At 47.0% G+C, this 19,213-nt stretch overlaps 1 pseudogene; it reads right to left on the bottom strand.

Annotated features, from left to right (window-relative positions):
* LOC123158316 (polyubiquitin 4-like) overlaps nt 1-17,395 on the bottom strand; it is a 50,807-nt pseudogene extending 33,412 nt beyond the window's left edge.
* Nucleotides 17,396-19,213: the final 1,818 nt, after the last annotated feature.

Here is a 19,213-nt window from a genome sequence, read left to right as displayed (position 1 = left end):
ACGAGTACGGGAAGCCTCTCGTCAAAGATGAAAAATCTCTGACAACAATGATGCGAAGATTCCATAATTGGTACATGGAAACCTGCAGAGAGTCTGAGGGTAAGAATGCTTTGTATCTGCATATTAAAGAGGAGCACGATCTCGTTGCAAATGATCTGTTGACTGTTCCATTTGATGAGTTCTTCGCGTTCTTCAATCAAAAGGCCCTCGATAAACTAATGGTCTTTTGCTACTGTCTGTAAGTACTATTTCTGTCATTAAGTCTCTATATATAGCTCGGCTCTTTCATTTCATGTATTTATAATTAATTATCCTCAATATATTATGCAGATTGAAGATCGTCTAGTGCAAAAAACAAGAAATTTATGATATTGGGTTCATTAACACAAATATCATAGATGAATTTCTGGTTAAAAAGGACATCAAAGAGGCCGAGGACAATGTGCTACAATCATTGATAAAAAATCAAAACAAACATACCATACTCTTTCCTTACAACGGCAAGTGAGTGTTACTGTCGTGTGCATATTCGGTTTCCCTTATTACTCGAGCGAGGTTATAGTAATGTAATTGATGAGTTATGCATGCGTGCGCAGGTACCACTATATTCTTTTGGAGATTAAGCTTGAGCGTGGACTAGTAACCGTCTTAGACTCGAGACGGAAAGATCCCAAATCCTATGCGGACATGACTGAAATGCTCAGCAAGTAAGTTCAATCGATCATTATCGCACCATATCGGCAACTTTTTGTTCATTTCCTGATATCTCAAGTAATAATAATTATTTTCTTTGTCTTGCAGGGTTTGGAAACAGTTCACCGCAGAAGCTCCGGGACTGCCGAAGGAGCTGCGATATACATACCCGAAAGTAAGTACTACTGGCTAGCTAGTTGCGCGCATCTCCCGTTGATTCTATAGCTATACTTTCATCAATGCCATTTATAATGCTTCATTATCAGTTTGATTGACCTCTATTTCTCGTAAAGTGCTTGTGGCAAGAAGAAGGGAATGATTTCTGTGGATACTACGTGTGCGAGTTCATCCACAACGCGACTTTGAAAAACAAGCGGGGCTACTCTCAAAGACAATATGAAGTGCGTAAGCAATAATATTCACAATTTCATTTTATTACACCATCATTTCTGTTGAGTTTCATTCATATATATGTATTAATTAACCCCCTTCTTCAAATTAGACGTGGCAGATGCGGAGTGAACTCCTAGAACCAGATCGCATGAAAGCAATTCAAGAGGAATTGGCGGGATTCTTTCTTGACCACGTCATCAATAAAGCTGGAGAATACCATGTGGAAATTGATTTCAATTGCTAGGGGATTGTAATTATAAGAGATCTTATACATATTGTACATGCATGTATGTAGCCAGTAGCGTCAGATACTTGTTGTTCGACCAATCTCTCGGAGAAGGAGAGAGGTCGATCGATCACTTCTCTCGGTATGCATGAACTTCTGTACTGAATGGTTCTCTCGATCACTTATGTATATATAGTACGTAGAGTCGACCAAGCACGGACATAAGAGAGGACACTTCTCTCTATTAATTAGCTAGCTAACACAATATATGAAACACGTAAATTAACCCCTCAAAACCCCCAATCCTCCCCCTCCTTTCAAAAAAAATAACAAAAACCCCAACCAATGGAATGCTGACGCGTGGATGCTTTTTGGTCCCGGTTGGTGCCACCAACCGGGACCAAAGGACCCCTGACTGGGCTCGGCGCACAGGGCCACGTGGAGGCACATTGGTCCCGGTTCTTGTTTGAACCGGGACTAATGGGTGGAGGTATTAGTAACGGCCCATTAGTCCCGGTTCATGAACCGGGACTAAAGGCCCTTACGAACCGGGACTATTATGTGTTTTTCTACTAGTGAACCCACTGCGTTCGCCCGACATCAAAACGAACGCCATGGGGCGAAAACCTGACAACACCATAATCCCACAACCTGAACTACTACAGTCTATTACAGCAAAAGCTCAACAGAGGAGCCAAATATGAAACGGGTAGCAACAGGGGAACGCTAGCGGCAGCACTGAAATGCAGGCGAGATTGCAAGATCATTCTCCCTCGATCGGTCTTCTCGCCGCCTCGCACATCTTCATCATGCTCACAGTGCTAGACCTGACCATGGCCGCTCCGCTGCGCAGCTCCTTGACTCCATCGCCTTGCTGAAGACCTGCCCAATATATCAAAAAGGAACACATGGAAAACACAATCTCAAACGGTGTCTTGATCTACTTTTTCTCAAATGTGGCTCGATTTCGAGCCAGCCAGATAGCCCAGCAAACAGCCGCGAGGCCAACAGTATAGTATTTCTTCCCATAGGGAAGGAAAGTATGACACCAGGAGAAGTATTGCCAGTAATTATTAGGGCAGAGGTCAGTCCCTAGTGCCATTCCAACGCAGCGCCAGACCACTCTGGCCACCGGACAAGTGAAAAACAAATGTCGGGAAGACTTAATATTGTCACAGAAGGAACATTTAGGATCCCCAGGCCATTTCCTCTCTTTCATAACTTGCCTAGTCAGAACAGCATCCTGAGATATCTGCCACAGGAAAATTTTGATCTTGAGGGGGATCTTGGCCTTCCAAACCCATCTATAGTGGCAGCCACTAAGTGGATTTTCTAGCCATTTGTACATAGATTTAGTAGAAAATCTACCATTACCATTGAGCCCCCAGTATACTTAATCTCCCCCTGTTCCCAACCGGATACTGTCAATATAACCTCTCATTTCTCCCCATTGCCTCTGAAGATCAGGGGTCAATCTCCTTCTAAAGAAGGTGCTGGGAGTCACAGCTTTGACATTTGCAACAGTACAGTCCTTCTCGGTGCAAATGTCGAAAAGCAGGGGGTAACATTCCTGGAACGGCCTATGCCCATTGATGGAATCTTTCCACACTCTAGTTACATCTCCTGAATTAGTTTTGATTTTCCTACCAGCCATATACAGGGTCTTAACTTTAAGAAGGGCTTTCCAGCACGGAGAATCATTAAACCTGGATTCAACCGTAGCCACAGATTTGTTCCGCAAGTATCGAGCACGTACAATTTTCTGCCAAAGGCCATTTTGGGTCTCAAGTTTCCACCACCATTTGACCATCAAGCTAATGTTCTGTTTGCGAAGATCTTTAACTCCCAGACCACCTTTATCACAAGATCTACATATTCTGCCCCATTTGACCAAATGATAGCTCCTTTTTTTGTTACAACCTTTGCCAGAAAAACTTCCTTCTATGTTTATCAAGCTTTTCAATGAAAGTTTTGGTCATAAGCCACATAGACATATGATACAAGGATATTTGGGTGACAACTGAATCCAACAGAGTCAGTCTGCCCCCCATGGATGCAGCATTACCGATCCAGGCCTCGAATCTTTTAAGGTATTTGGCCACTATGAACTCCCAGTCAGAATCTCTAAGGGTGGAATAACTAACAGGCATACCGAGGTATTTGATGGGGAAGTTACCCACATCACAGTTAAACAACTCAGCATAGTATTTCAGCATGCTCTCATCGCCTCCCACAGTGAAAATCTCACTCTTCTGATAGTTCACTTTAAGTCCAGACATAAGCTTGAAGATGTACAGCAGTAACTTCAGGTTACTGCCTTATCAACATCGTGTTCCAGGCAGATAATAGTGTCGTCAGCATATTGGAGTACCGCAACTCCATTAGGGATGAGATCCAAAGCTAAACCCACCAGCAAGTTATTGTTTTGGGCATTGGTGATCATCTTTGCAAGACAATCAGCCGCTAGATTGAACAGGAAAGGGGAGTGAGGATCCCCCTGTCGCACACCCTTAGCACTCTAAAAGTAAGGACCAACCTGATTATTAAGTTTGATACTTACAGTACCATTGTGCAGGATCTGTTTGATCCAGTTGCACCATGTGTCACTGAAACCTCGTAGTTTATGACAATCTAACAAAAAGTCCCAGTTCACCTTATCATACGCTTTCTCAAAGTCAAGTTTCAGGACCACCCCCACCCTCTTTTTTACATGGGTATAATTCAGAATCTCATGTAGCGACAACACCCCGTCCATAATGCTTCTTCCTTTGATAAAAGCATTTTGAGTCGAGCTAATGAGCTTATCAGCGTATCTCTCCACTCGCCGATCCAAAACTTTAGTAATAAGCTTGTATGGGCATCTCAGGAGACAGATAGGCCTAAATTGTTGGATTTTATCTGCGCCTACAGATTTGGGTAAAAGGGTGATCACCCCATAGTTCAAACGTTGGACATCCAAAGTCCCATTATGAAAGCACTCAAACAACCTCATAAGGTCCTCTTTAACAATGTCCCAGCACACCTGATAGAATTCAACAGGAATGTTGTCAGGTCCAGGGGCTCTATTATGTGCCATAGAGAACAAGGCCTCCTTGATCTCTTCCTCCGTGAACTCACGACACAAATCAGCATTGTCATTAGCATTAAGCTTTTCCTCATCAGTCCATGTGTCAGGGTCAAGGTGGAACAAATTACCAGACCCAGGTCCGAAGAAACTTTTGTAGTATTCTGTGGCATGAGCAATGAGGTTGTCGGTGCCCTCAATCTCCACATCCCCAGCTTTAAGGGAGTGGATCGTGTTTTTCCTTTTGCGACCATTTGCAATCTTATGATAGTAGTCCGTGTTCAAATCCCCTTTCAAGATCCAGCGTTCATGAGACTGTTGGAGCCAATAAATCTCCTCATTCACCAGTATATCATGAAGCTCAGTACTAACATCAATCTTGATGTTGTATAGCTCAGGGGTAAAGGACCATTTTCTTCAAGCTCTTCAAGCATAGCCAGCTCAATACGGAGCTCCTCTTTTCTTTTTTTGTCGTGGTCGTATTTATCTGATCCCTAACCTTTGAAGTAGGTTTTGAATCTTTTTAGCTTAATATTCAGGACATCAATAGGGTCAGAAGACTGAACCCTTCTAGCCCAAATCCTACTAACCGTGGGTAAGAACTTCTCATCTTTTATCCAGGAAAGATTAAAACGAAACTCACGAGGCTTAGGAGCTTCTCTACTTTCCTCCCCACTAGAAAGCAGTAGTGGGTTATGATCTGCGAGTTCTCGAACTAATTTCCTAACAGAAACCAAGGGGAAAAGATTTTCCCAATCTTCAGACATCAAAATCCGGTCCAGTTTCTCCAAAGTTGGGTGCGCCTGATTATTGGTCCAGGTATATCTACCCCCGCTGGTATAAATCTCTCTAAGGGCCAGGGCATTGATGATGGAGTTGAAAAGATCAGTAGATCTGCTACTATTCATCTTCCTATTCTTCTCATTGCAGTTTTGCAGAATATTAAAGTCCCCTCCCACAATGTAAGGGATACTCATGTTGTTGCACATCGCAGCGAGTTCCACCAAAAATTCCTCTTTAAACTCCTCATGTGCAGATCCATAAACTACTAGGAGGCCCCAGTCTTTCTTAATTTTTTTGTCATGCACCACCATTTGCAAGATATATTTGCCTTTGGTACATGAAATAATATCCAAAGTATCATGTCTCACACCACTCAGGATACCCCCGGATTTCCCAACAGATGGGATCCATTCCCAATGAAACAGACCAAAAGGATCAATCCTCCTAATGCATTTAGGGGAAAATTTTTTCTTCATAGTCTCCTGCAACCCAACAAAGTCCAGGGAATGGTCACTAATTAGGTTTGAGAGGCAGGTGGCCATTCCTTTCTTGCCTGCCCCTCTACAGTTCCAAATGAGGCCTCTCATTTGGAATGAGCTTTGTGGAAATTAGATCGAGTAGCCCTGCCAGGAGGCTTTGCAGGGCTACAGAACAGCTCTTTAGTCGGGATAAGTCTCTTTTGGCTCCTAGTAACAGGTCTAGTTAGCTTAACCACTGATTTCTTTTTGGTTTTGTTTTTGTTTTTTCCTAAAGAAATCTGTTCATGCAACACCTCTTCCTGGTCCAGCCAGGTGAGGTTAACAGGGATAGATTTACCCAGCCCATTAGTAACCAAAATGTCATCCCCATTATCATCAATGGTTTTGTTATTCTCATTCACCTTATCTTTGCCAGCTAAATTTTCTCTCACCCTCTCCAATTCTCTAAGTACATCCACATAGGAGAAATCATTATCAGGAATGTTCACACCCATGCAAGAAGCTCTATGTAACAGTTCAGAATTGGAGAGAACATCAAAAGCATTAGAACAAGCTGCATGGTTACCTCCTAAATCTTTTTTCTGGGCCAGCTCAATAGCTTTTGCTTCAATATTCACCTACATCCTCTGAATATTATGCTTGCTGAATTTAAGAGCAGCTTCTGGAGCTAGAGGAGGAGCGAGAATAATCTCATCACTGCATTCAGAAGATGGGAGCTCTACCACATAATCACTGTTGTTCTTCAAGCCTGCATCAATGTCTCCCTCCACCTCCACAATCTGAGCAGTATTAAAGACCACAGCAGCATAAGACAATGATCGACGAATAACCGACGAATTTTGTACCTTCACTTGCTGGCTCATATTTTCATTACCCCTCGAAGCATTGGTTTCAGTATGATCCAGAGTTGTCAGCCATTTAGGAGTATCCTGGATCATATGGGCCCCCGCCAGCTCGTGTTCCTTAGCCATCGTTTCAATGAGGAGGGAGGAGTCCACCTCATGGTCAGAAGACATGGACATCTCTTGCTCCTGTGGTGACAGACGACAGGTCTTGCCCCCACGAGCAGAAGTTTCTTTTTTCTCCCCACTTTTCAAGTTATATTGTTCTTCATCCATCCCCTGATCAGCTCGCTTGCGCTTAGGAGTCTGATCAGGTTTAGGAGGGTTGTCATTGGCCTCCACACGCACAGCCTCTTCGTCAACAGCATTGACCACCAGGATTTCCTCCACCTCAAAAGTAAATTTATAGAAACGCCCCCCCCCCCCAACACTCCTTCAGCTGTGTGAGGGAGTTGTTTCACTGATCGACATCCAATCTTAGCTCTTACAGAAGACGGACGACTCAGAGTAGACATATCAACCTCCAGGGTTACACCCACAAGTCCCCCCACATAAGCTACAGTCTTATCGCAACGTTTATTAGGAGGGATTTTCCCAATCCTCACCCAAGCAACCTCTAGGAGCCCTTCAGAATTAATATCCTCAGACTAGGGGGAAAATTTAACAGCTACACCACACTTCTTCAGTTTAACATGTTCAACAAAAAGAGCACGATCAACTTCTCTAGGGTTTGGCATCCTCATCACAAACATGTTCGGAGCAAAAAAACTTAGCAGAACAAAGCCATCCCTGACCCACATAGACACTAAGCTCGTGCTCGATATCTTTGGTGAGCGCATCCCCCTCAGTGATAGTCACAACAACATTGAAAATCCTCTCCCTAGGCTGCCTATCAACACTGAAATCAGGAATATAAAAGAACCCCTGCCCCTTGCTCTGGAAACCACACATAGCAGGCAAAAATTCCCAAGGTAAGAATTCAGCGCAAATAACCGACAGGTGCCCTTTCTTCTTGCACCGCTCACACATAGCTTGTGCACATCTAGCAGTAGGATGTCCATTCAGATTACAGATCTGACATGGAAAAGGGGGAGGGGCATTGTTACCAACATAAGCAGGAGGATCACACGCACGTGGAGATGCAGGATTCTTCTCCACCGCACGGGCCTCACTTGTGTCTCCATCTTCTTCGCCCCACCTCCCAGCTCGAGGAGGAGCAGCAAGATTGCCGCCGGCCGCCTCGTCCCACTTCCTAGATCCAGCATCCCCAGATCCAGAAGCTTTCTGAGTTGAGGATCCGCCTGACTCCGTCTTGCGCTTCCACACATAGCGGTCGAGGCTGCGACCGCGTCCCAGGCCGCGGTCGAAACGTCCAGCCCCCCGACCATGGCGCCCAGCCCCAAATCCCTCCTCTCTCATGGTGCTAAACTCACGAATTGGATCGAGGGTATGTGGTTGAGGTGGAGAACTCGCAACTTGAGCAAAGGACCGAGGATCACCACGGATTTTGCCCTCCCACCAGGTGCAGGAACTAGGAACCCTAGCTTTTGGAGGCGACGGCGCGTCCCAGAAGTGAGAGAGGCCTTCGCTGAGATCTAAAATGGGGGAGAGGGGAACCGAGTGTGGTTTTATATGAGCGGCGCCCATCGAAACCCTAGGTTTAGAGGATTCATGGCGGTCGGATCTCATCCGTCCCATGTGTCGAGCATCGGAGACGTGTCCGCCCGGTCCACGCCCCAGGATCCCTGGCCCTCCTGTCAGACGCACGGGTCGGCTCTAGGCCCCCCGCGAATCCGCCTTCTATTGACCCATGGGCAACTCCTTCGCCGCATCGGCGGCAGCCGTGATCGGCGCCGGAATCCTGTCCCCAACTCGAGCAAAGTGGCAAGTAAAAGCGACAATGTCACCAATGTCAAAGGACTCACCCTCCCGGAGGAACCGAGCATCCACCGTCTTCCCGCACTCGTCCAGAAGCACGATGCGCAGCGCCTCTCGTCGGAGCCAGAGGACGCCGGCGTCCAGCAAGATCTGCCGCGCCATCACGAGATCGGAAGCGAACCAGACACGCCATCGCGCATCGCCCGCCGCGCCCGGGTCGCTCGCACCGCCAGAGCTGCTCGCATCAGTCGTGCCGCCCGTATTGCGTGTGTCACCCGCGCCGCCTCCGCCGCGCGCAACGCCCTCGCCGCCGACGCGGCGAGCCACCGCACCGCCAGCGCCGCGCGACGCCGTTCGCACCGCGCGCCTCCACATCGCCCGCTCCCCACGCGCCGTCCGCATCGCCCGAGACGCGCCGCTCGAATCGGTCACGTGTGTCGCCCGCCATCGGACGTTTCGATTTTGGGGGAGGGTTTTGCGTGGGTTTTGGTCGACCACCTATTTCACCATGGCAACCATACCAGCTTATTTTCGCTGAAGGGAAACCGAGTGGGCTTTAATCCGTCGACCACCCGTAGCTTTGGCCACTGTTGTCACAACTGGACAAATGCCGAAAGGAAAAATAATTGGTCTATGGTGTTTCAAATGCAGATCAGATGATCAACTTTCCAAAGATTGCACGGTGGTTCACTATTGTCATATCTGCAACAACCACAAGCATCCTATGCATCGCTGCCATGTTCTCAAGCAACCAAGGCCATGTGCTTTCCTTGGTGGTTGTGGTCTAGTAAACGCAATGTTCGTACAGCTACCAGACTCGCTCTTCAAGGAGCATCTTGCACCACCAACTTTGCCGACAGCTTTGGTTACGATCTCTGGTGGTTCTTTGTCTGCTGTTGTGGTCGAGGTTGAGGTTGCTAAGATCGCCTCGGTCCAGACTTCATGGATGTGGGAAGCCGTCCCTCATGAAGCCAATACTTTCTTAGTTTCCTTCCCGTCTGTTGAAATTTTGCAGCGTGTTGCCACTTTTGAGTACAATGTGAAATCGCATGGCGTGAAGATCGCTTTCAGTGAATGGAAAGCTGAGGAGCTTCCATCCGTTCTTCCTTTGCAGTCTGTATGGGTTCTTCCTTTCCAATGTTCCCATGCAGACTACTCATGCGGGCTTTGAGAATGCTACAATTCCAACCAAAGGTAGTTTAGTGCATAATGATCTCAGGCCTTCTTCGCTACAGGTGCAGGCGTCAGTTGACTGTGAAAATATTGTGTCCATGCAGAGGGCCTCAGCTACGTCCGCACCAGGCCATGCAGCGGCTTCTACCGTGCCCATGCAGAAGCCAAAAGCTACGCCTACACTTGGCCATGCAGTGGCTCCTTTGGCGCCCGAACAGCAAGCCATGGATAGGGCTGCTGCGGGGCCCGTGGCTGCATGTGCACCCAAGCAGTCTTATGCAGAGGCTCCTGCTAATCATGTGCACGCCTCGCCAGTGCACCCTGCCGTGGGAGGTGGTGTACTGCATGTTGTGCATGCGGCTGCTTCTGCCGTGCTTGTGCAGCCGGGCGTGGGTGCGGGTGCACCGTCACCCGTGCAGGCTACAGCTGCTGCTTCAGTGCGTACGCGATGTTCAACGACGCCGTCCGTCGAGACTCCTTCAGCTCTTGCTCCGGTTGCCGTGGTCCCCCTTGGCCCAGCTGTGGATCGTCCGAGTGGATCAGCCACGACACCCCTTGCGGTCGCTTCAGTGGGACTTGCGGCGCATCCCTCTTCACCGACCTTTGGGACAGTTCAGACGCCGCCGAGCTCGCAACAATCAACACCAACATCTCAACATAGACACCGATGTGTACTATGTCTGGAGGGCAGGCTTCGCCCCTTCGACGTAGTAACCGTCATGCCGTCTCCGCGGATGGTTCCTCTCCGACCGATGAACATTCACGTGTAAAGGCAATGCGTCGACAGGCCCCGAGGAATTTGGACACCACACCAGGTACCTCGTCTCCTCAATCTTTTCTTTCATTTTCGAATACCCACATTTCCTCTAGATTAAAGAATGTTGGTATATCTATGGGAAGAAATGATAATGAAATTAATATGTCGGTTGGGGCACTTAAACATATGGAGATTGACCGTTTAAAGGTTTCTCCAAAGTGTAATAGCACCCCACCTAACCCTGAGACCGAGGAGGAAGATGAAACGGGTGCCAAATATGATGGTCCGCTTATCTCCCACTTGGTTGGTGAGGTTACCAAGGTTGGTTTAGATGAAGCAAGACCTGGGTCCATGTTTTGTGACTTCACGGCGTCTTCGCGTAAATCTAAATCGCATTCCTCAAAAAAGAAAAAAAACCGTCCAAGAAGGCGAAATGTTCCACATCGACCTGAGTTTCCACATGAGAGGCATGTTTTGGAATAGCAGAGGTCTCTCAGACTTGGCTAAACATAAACACGTCAGTGATTGTGTACGTGAACATGGGTTGGACTTTGTGGCAATTTCCGAGGTTGGTAAATGTGACTTCCGGCCAAATGTCCTCGAGCACCTATCAGGTGGTTTCGACTACACATGGCATAGTCTACCAGCTCGTGGAAGGTCTGGAGGAATCCTTCTTGGGATACAGACCACCACCATGGACTTGTTGGCTTTTTCGACAGGTGAATTTCATATCAAATTTCACTTATGAAACAGAGCTGATAATCTTACTTGGAGCCTGGTCGCGGTCTATGGGGCTGCCCAAGATCAACACAAATCGGCTTTCCTTCGCGAATTGGTGAACCTGGCTAAGGATAACCCGTATCCAATGATTATTGGAGGGGACTTTAATATCCTTAGGTACCAACAAGAGAAAAATAATGACCGCTTCGACACTCATTGGCCCTTCCTATTCAATGATGTGATAGACAGTTTGGATCTTCGGGAGGTCAGTATGTCGGGGCGGCAGTTCACCTGGGCTAATAACCGATCTGTGCCGACATATGAGAAGCTCGATAGGGTACTCATGGACACCGAATGGGAACTAAAATTTCCTATGGTAACCGTGCGAGCCCTAGAGCATATCGAGGCATTATCAGATCATGCACCCATCATTCTGGATTCTAACTCTATGAACCCAGCAGCTCGTCGCCCTTTCAAATTTGAATTGGGATGGCTGCATCGGGATGGATTTGTAGACATAATCAAAAATGTTTGGGAGAAGCCCACCGTTGGTCGCACACCTATTCAGAGATGGAACTTTAAAATAAGGGCCATGAGGCAACACCTCGCTGGATGGGCAAAACACACCAACGGGATATATAAAAAAGAAAAACAACGGCTCTCTACCATTATTGACGACCTCGACAAGATTGCAGAGACATGCACCTTATCTCAACAAGAGATTGAATTAAAAAATCAATCTAATGAGAAGGTCGCCCGTCTTTTGTGAGAAGAGGAGATCAAATACTACCAGAGATCTAAAGCTGATCTCATATTGATGGGTGATAGTAATACAAGATACTTCCAATTGATCGCCAATGGGCGACATAGGATTAAATGTATTTATAGTCTCCAACAAGATGAGGGGCTGATCGAAGGTCAGGAGGAGCTCAAAAAGTATATCACCAAATATTATAAATCGTTGTTCGGCGCGCCGGCTGAGGGGAACTTCACCCTTGACGAGACCCGAACAGATGATATTCCACAAGTCATGGCAGAAGAAAATGATATCCTTACGGCACCATTCTCAGAAGAGGAGGTGAGAGCGGTGGTGTTCCAAATGGTACATAACAAAGCTCCAGGCCCAGATGGTTTCCCCGCAGAATTCTATCAGAATTTCTGGGATATCATCAAGACTGACCTTTTGGAGTTGTTTAATTGTCTTCATGCCGACCGACTAGATCTATTCAGACTTAACTTTGGCGAGATTGTCTTGTTGCCAAAGATTAAGGAGGCCGAACGGATCCAACAGTTCAGACCCATATGCCTCCTTAATGTTAGCTTCAAGATCTTTACCAAAGTGGCTACGAATAGGTTAAACTTGGTAGTTGACCATGTTGTCCGGCCATCTCAAACAGCGTTCATGCAAGGAAGGAATATACTAGATGGCGTAGTAATTTTGCATGAGACCGTTCATGAGATGCACCGGAAAAACATGAGTGGAGTAGTATTTAAAATCGACTTTGAGAAGGCCTATGACAAGGTCAAATGGTCTTTCCTCCAACAGGCCCTAAGAATGAAAGGTTTCTCTGGTAAATGGCGCCAATGGATCCAAAATTTTGTAACTGGAGGTAGTGTGGCCATCAAAGTCAATGATGATTTAGGCCATTACTTCCAAACAAAAAAAGGACTACGGCAGGGTGACCCCATGTCCCCAATGTTATTTAACATTGTTGTTGACATGTTGGCTATTCTGATTGAGCGCGCCAAGCAGGACGGCCATATTGCAGGAGTAGTGCCACACCTTGTGGATGATGGTCTCTCTATTCTGCAATATGTCGATGACACAATTCTTTTTATGGAACATGACCTAGACAAGGCTCGAAACCTGAAACTCTTGCTTTCAACATTTGAGCAAATGTCGGGGCTCAAAATTAACTTCCATAAAAGTGAACTTTTCTGCTTTGGAGAAGCCGTTGAGGCGGCTGTAGATTACGCTGACCTGTTTGGTTATGCACATGGTCAATTCCCAATTAAATATTTGGGAATACCAGTTCACTATCGGCGTCTCACCATTGCGGAGTGGAAGCATGTTGAGGAGCGTCTAGAGAAACGACTGAGCAGTTGGAAAGGCAAGTTGCTCTCAGTTGGAGGACGGTTGGTTTTAATTAATTCTGTCCTCATAAATATGGTTCTCTATATGCGTTCTTTCTTCCAACTCCCAAAAGGGGTCCTCCAAAGACTGGACTATTTTAGATCCAGATTCTTTTAGCAGGGAGACGGTGAAAAGAAAAAATATAGGCTGGCTAAATGGAGCGTGGTTTGTAGGCCAAAAGACCAAGGTGCCCTTGGAATTCATGACCTACAGGTCAAGAATGAGGCCCTACTTAGTAAATGGTTGTTCAAACTTCTTACTGAGGATGGTGTTTGGCAAACCATATTGCGCAACAAGTATCTAGGCCAAAAGGCGGTGTCTCAGGCTTATTGAAACCTGGCGAACTCACACTTTTGGGCTGGCCTAATGGCGGCAAAGAAACATCTTTTTCGCTTTGGGTCTTTCGCGATAATGGATGGGTCAGAGGTTCGTTTCTGGGAAGACATATGGCTAGGCAATGCCAGTCTCCGAGGGCAGTACCCACCCTTATATGCCATTGCTCGCGATAAAAGTAATACTAGTGCGCAAGTGCTTAGTTCATCCCCGCCGAATATTTGGTTCAGGCGGGATTTGATTGGCCCTCGACTTTTGTCATGACATAATCTTTTATCCCGTCTGGATTCGATTAATCTGACACAAGGCCGGGATGTGTTTCACTGGAAACTCACAACATCAGGTTCTTACACAGTAGACTCGATGTACCGTGCGCTTATGCATTCCGAGGTGCCAGTGAATAATAACAAAAAAATTGGAAGTCTAAGATTCCACTAAAAGTTAAAATCTTTATGTGGTATCTTCGTAGGGGAGTTGTGCTAACCAAAGACAATCTTGCACGGCGCAACTGGCCAGGAAGTAAGAAGTGTTGCTTTTGTGCTCATGACGAGATAATCAAACACCTCTTTTTCCAATGCAAGTTTGCACGTTCTATATGGTCAGTCATCCAAATAGCGTCAAATTTGTATCCGTCAACGAGTATTGCCAATATATTTGGTCATTGGTTGGACGGAATTTCAAATAGTTTGAAAACGCTAATAAGGGTGGGGGTGTATGCCTTACTATGGTCGCTTTGGCTATGTAGAAATGATTTGATTTTTAATGACAAAAATGTTTCTCCTCTGCAGGTTATTTTCCGTTGTACACACTCGCTTCATACGTGGTCTACGCTACAACTGGCGGAGCACCAATCGCTGTTCAAGGCGGTGTGTACGCGGTTGGAGCAGACGGCTATGGAGGTTTTTTTCCCAACATGGGTGGCAGCATAACCTCCGGATCGATCCACCGCCGAGTTCGACATAGGCAAAGTGTCGGTCCATAGGACTCTACTGTTACCGTTTTGTCGGTTTTCTTACTTTTTCTAGTGTCAGACTTTGGTGTTTGGCTGTGTGCATCCTAGTTATGCAGAGGCCGGGTGTTACTCATAATGTTTTGTATCCGCTTGATGCTACATTTGAGATAATAAAATCGCCCTTTATCGAAAAAAAAACTTAGCAAAACCGATGGGCGGTTTCTTTGCTGATAAGTCACGTCCCTATGTTAACAGGCGCGTCTCTGGGAACAGCATCTATGTATCCCCTCTTATTTTCCCTTGAGGGGCATCCAATGCCTTCTGCACTTACTTGGAATGCTGGTATGGTATAACAGAAAGGGCGATGATAGGCGCCGGTGCGCCGGCCCAAATTTGGGCCGGTCGCCTGCGGGCCGTCCGATCGCATGCGTGCCTACGCTTCAGATCGAGTGCTGGTCCCTGTGTCAAGGGGGGAAAAAATCCTCCACACGCGTCTTCTTCCTCCCGACGGCTCGCACCCAGGAACTAGCCGCCTCCATGCCCACCCCCTGCCCCCAGCTAGCTGCAGATGCACATGGCGCTCGCAGCATCTTCGGCAGCCCGCCCCACTCACAGAGGAGCAGAAAGTACCGCCACTCGCCGGCCTGTTTCTGTGCACAGATGCAGCTTTCCGATCTGATTTCCCCATGAAGGTCCGCATCAGTAATTCCCACGGAAAAAATGGTGGTAGCAGAAATCATCACCGGTTGTAGCAAAAACTAATGACGATTGCGACAAAATCGTCCTTGTCACCGTGGCCGATTGTAGCTTCTCCGTAAACGGTTGTAGCATTTCCGTGTGCCGGTTCCAGCTCCCCTTGTTGCAGGTTACATCCATCTGTTGTCTTGGCTACAAGTTCATCGCCCGTTGGTTGTAGCATATCAGTCCGCCAGTGGTAGCTTTTTCATTGTTGGTCGTAGCTTTTTCTCGGATGAGTTGCAGGGTTGCAGCTTCATGGACTCCAGTTGCAGGCATTTGCCGTCGTCCGACAACAAAACTACACTGCCATCGATTGTAGCAAAAAGGGACGCCGGTTGTAGCAAAAATGCAATGCGGATGTAGCAAAAATGCGATGCCGGCAGTGCATTGTAGCAAAATGAGACGTCGGTTGTAGCATGGTGCTATGCCGGTTCCAGCAAAATAAGATGCCAGTTGTAGCATGGTGGTACGCCGGTTCCAGCTTCAGGTCGGCGCGGTGGCGGCAGTGGGCGTCGCCGGTTCCAGCACTCGCCGTCGGCGGTTCACAGCAGCAGCATGAATCGTCACGCATCGCAACTGTCGTCGGAAGGACGCGACATCCAGGCATGCCAGCAAATGGTGGAGTTCCCTCCGTGAGGCCGGGTCATCCACGACGAGCACCCTGTGCAGCAGCTTTTAGGCGAGTGGTTCGGGGTTGACTTTGCAGCGGTACCCCGTGAAGCAGCTTCCATGGCGGCATGCTTGTCCAGGGGATGGCGAGGGAGAGAGAAGGACTGAGGCAACCAGAAGAACGTGTGGACGAGGATAGGCATGAGAAATAGATAAGGTTGGAGTTGGGTGGTACACAGGCCCACGGCAAAGATTTGGTAAACGCGCGGCAATGACCGGCCGAAGCTTCGGCCGGTCCGCCGATTTCAAGCGCTTTCCTAACAGAAAAGCATGTATGCTCAACAACCATCAAGTAGTGGCATCTGAGACTGAACTGAACAAACCCAAGCTCTGCATGCCGTTTTCGCCGATGGTGGGTTCTTCGGGTTGCCTGCGTCCACGCCGCACCACGCCGGCTCATGGCGTCTTCAGCACTCGATGGATACTGCTGACTGATTCAAAGGTTTGGTTTTTTTTATAGGTGACGAATACCCACTGATTCCATGCGGTTGCAGGTTCGAGGGACGAACATGTATAAAGTCTGGACATAACACCCATGTTTCTTTCACTGTACTGCATGAAGTTATCTGCATTCTGAACATGCCTACACTGTTGATTCAGACCAGCAACCCTCGAATTAGATAATTATTACTCAAAATATTTTGATACGGAGGGGGTAAAACTAATACTTTTATAAAGTACCTCCATCAAAATTTCTCATCCCCCTCGATGTTACAGTCTGAACATCTATGAATCACAGGACCAGCACAAAGCAACTGTAATTTACAGGATACGGAGATTCGGCTTATCAAGGAATAAGAAGATTCAGGATCACTTATATTTCATAACGGATAGTACTAATATAAGCTGCTTAAAGGCAGCACCAGGTGTTCTCACGAATGGCACGGGACTACAAATTTTAAGTAAAAGCACAAATAATGACTCGGATACCAGCAACAGGCGTAGTCAAATCAAACTTCCAGGAGTGCGAAGAACTCAGTGACACCACGAAGGCAAAGCACCAGGTGGAGTCCAACAGTATGCGACCATCCTAAAGCTGCTTACCGGCAAAGATCAGGCGCTGCTGGTCCGGGTCAAACTTCCAGGAATGCGAAGAACTCACTGGCCACCACGAAGGCGAAGCACCAGGTGGAGAGTAGACTCCTTCTGAATGTTGTAATCTGCCAGTGTGCGACCATCCTCAAGCTGCTTACCGGCAAAGATCAGGCGCTGCTGGTCCGGGGGGATGCCCTCCTTGTCCTGGATCTTCGCCTTCACGTTGTCGATGGTGTCTGAAGATTCCACCTTCAGGGTGATGGTCTTGCCGGTCAAGGTCTTGACAAAGATCTGCATGCCCACCACGGAGACGGAGAACCAAGTGGAGGGTGGACTCTTTCTGGATGTTGTAATCAGCTAGTGTCCGCCCATCCTCGAGTTGCTTGCCAGCAAAGATGAGTCGCTGCTGGTCCGGCGGGATACCCTCCTTATCCTGGATCTTTGCCTTGACATTGTCAATTGTGTCAGAGGACTCGACCTCAAGTGTGATGGTCTTGCCGGTGAGCGTCTTCACAAAAATCTGCATCTGCATAATTGGAAATTGCAAGCAGGATAAGTCACCAAGTGAGAGGCTTACATGAACATATCAATCGATTAACAAGTCATGAGACAAAGAGCACTAATATAAATGCTTTGATAGGTATGCAGAGTTGAAATGGCAAACATAGGATCTTTAATTGACCAAGCTAAAGGTGTCTATGAACAGAACAACGGTGACACAACAAAGACTTCGGTGGTCTGAAAAGACATATATATATAATCTAAACCCCATGACAAATAGTAAATCTGCAGTTCAGAATTTACAAATAATAACCACAGAGCAATAATGAAACGTGGAACTGGAAGACAATATAAAATCTAAGTGTTGGGATCTATTTTTAGTTCAAATTAAGCAGATTTGTGCAAAAAGTTTATTGAACTGCAGAAGACCATACGGATGCAGTACAACATCAACTTAGCAGAATAGTAAAACATAGACTGAAACAACCATAAGGCAGAACATGGACCAATAGTAATCAGAGGATTCAGCATGAGACCATGTGCTTGGAATAATCTGATGCAGCAATAAACAGGAATCTACAACAGCAGGAGCAGCACTATATCGGTCAAAATCTACTCAACAAGTATAGATGAACCATCACGGCACAGCAAGTTCATTCAATTGAAATCTACACGAATAAATTGACTGAGAGCACCCACTCATCCTCAACGATAGCTCGATTTCTATTTAGATCTACCGGCATACAGACCAAATCACAGAACATGGCTACATCGATCTACACGGATCTAGGGAAATCTCCATGTTAAATTCTACGAGCGCGTCACCAAATCGAGAATCGGACATATGCATATCTAGATCAATCCCACAACATGAACAAATAGCTTTGGGGAAGAGGGGGTGGCGTGCGCATACCTTGACAGAGAGGGAGGTTCGCGGGAGCTAAAGATCGATCGCTGTGTTGCGGCGGGGATTTTCTTGATCGGAGTCAGCGGGCGAGTGGATTGGGTAAAGGGTGTCGATGGTGTGGGGAATTTATAGGTGGGGTCGTGGGGAAGGAAACCGGCTCGGCTGCCGTGCAGGTAGGACAGGCGGTTGCGGAGTCCGTCCCCACCACGCAGTCTCTCGACGGGCTGGTCTCCAACGAGGATTGGAGTTTGTTATTTTTTTTTGAAAGGACGAGGATTGGAATTTGTTTTTTGAGCAAGAGGATTGCAGCTTTTTCATGAGCAGTTTGCGTGAGCAACTAATTAACGAGCGCTCCTTTGGGAGGCTCGCAACGATCAGCGCCACTTGGCATGCTCTCAGCCATTCACCACGTGTCGCGTTCTGACCGCTCCCTCCGGATTTTATTTTTTATTTATTTTCCGCACGCGTTTTCGGCTTTTTAAACATTTTTTTCGTTTTTTTGACATTTTGGTTTTCCACCGGTTTTCCCTAGCTTTTCGACCAAAAAAATCCTGAATTTTTTTGGGCAAAAATACGCTTTTTTTTTCTTTCGCGGGAGTCGCGGTTTTGCTTCCGGGAGAGGCACGATTTTGCTTTCGCGAGAGTCACGGCCGTGCCTCTTGAAAATGGAGAAAAAACACGGTTTTTGCTTTTTTCCTTTCGTGAGAGTCACGGTTTTGCTTCCGTGAGAGGCACGGTTGTGCTTTCGCGAAAGTCACGGCCGTGCCTCTCGAAAACAAAAAATAATGTGTTTTCTGTTATTTTTTTTTCTTTCGCGAGAGTCATGGTTTTGTTTCCGCGAGAGGCACGGCGGTTGTGCTTTCGCGAGAGTCACGGTCGTGCCTCTTGGAAATGAAAAAAAAACGCGTTTTCTGTTTTTTTGCGAGAGTCACGGTT

Source organism: Triticum aestivum, chromosome 7B (genome assembly GCF_018294505.1).
Source record: "Triticum aestivum cultivar Chinese Spring chromosome 7B, IWGSC CS RefSeq v2.1, whole genome shotgun sequence".
NCBI classification, from domain to species: Eukaryota; Viridiplantae; Streptophyta; class Magnoliopsida; order Poales; family Poaceae; genus Triticum; species Triticum aestivum.
Note: the sequence above shows the minus strand (reverse complement) of the source record. Positions and strands in the feature narration are given on the sequence as shown.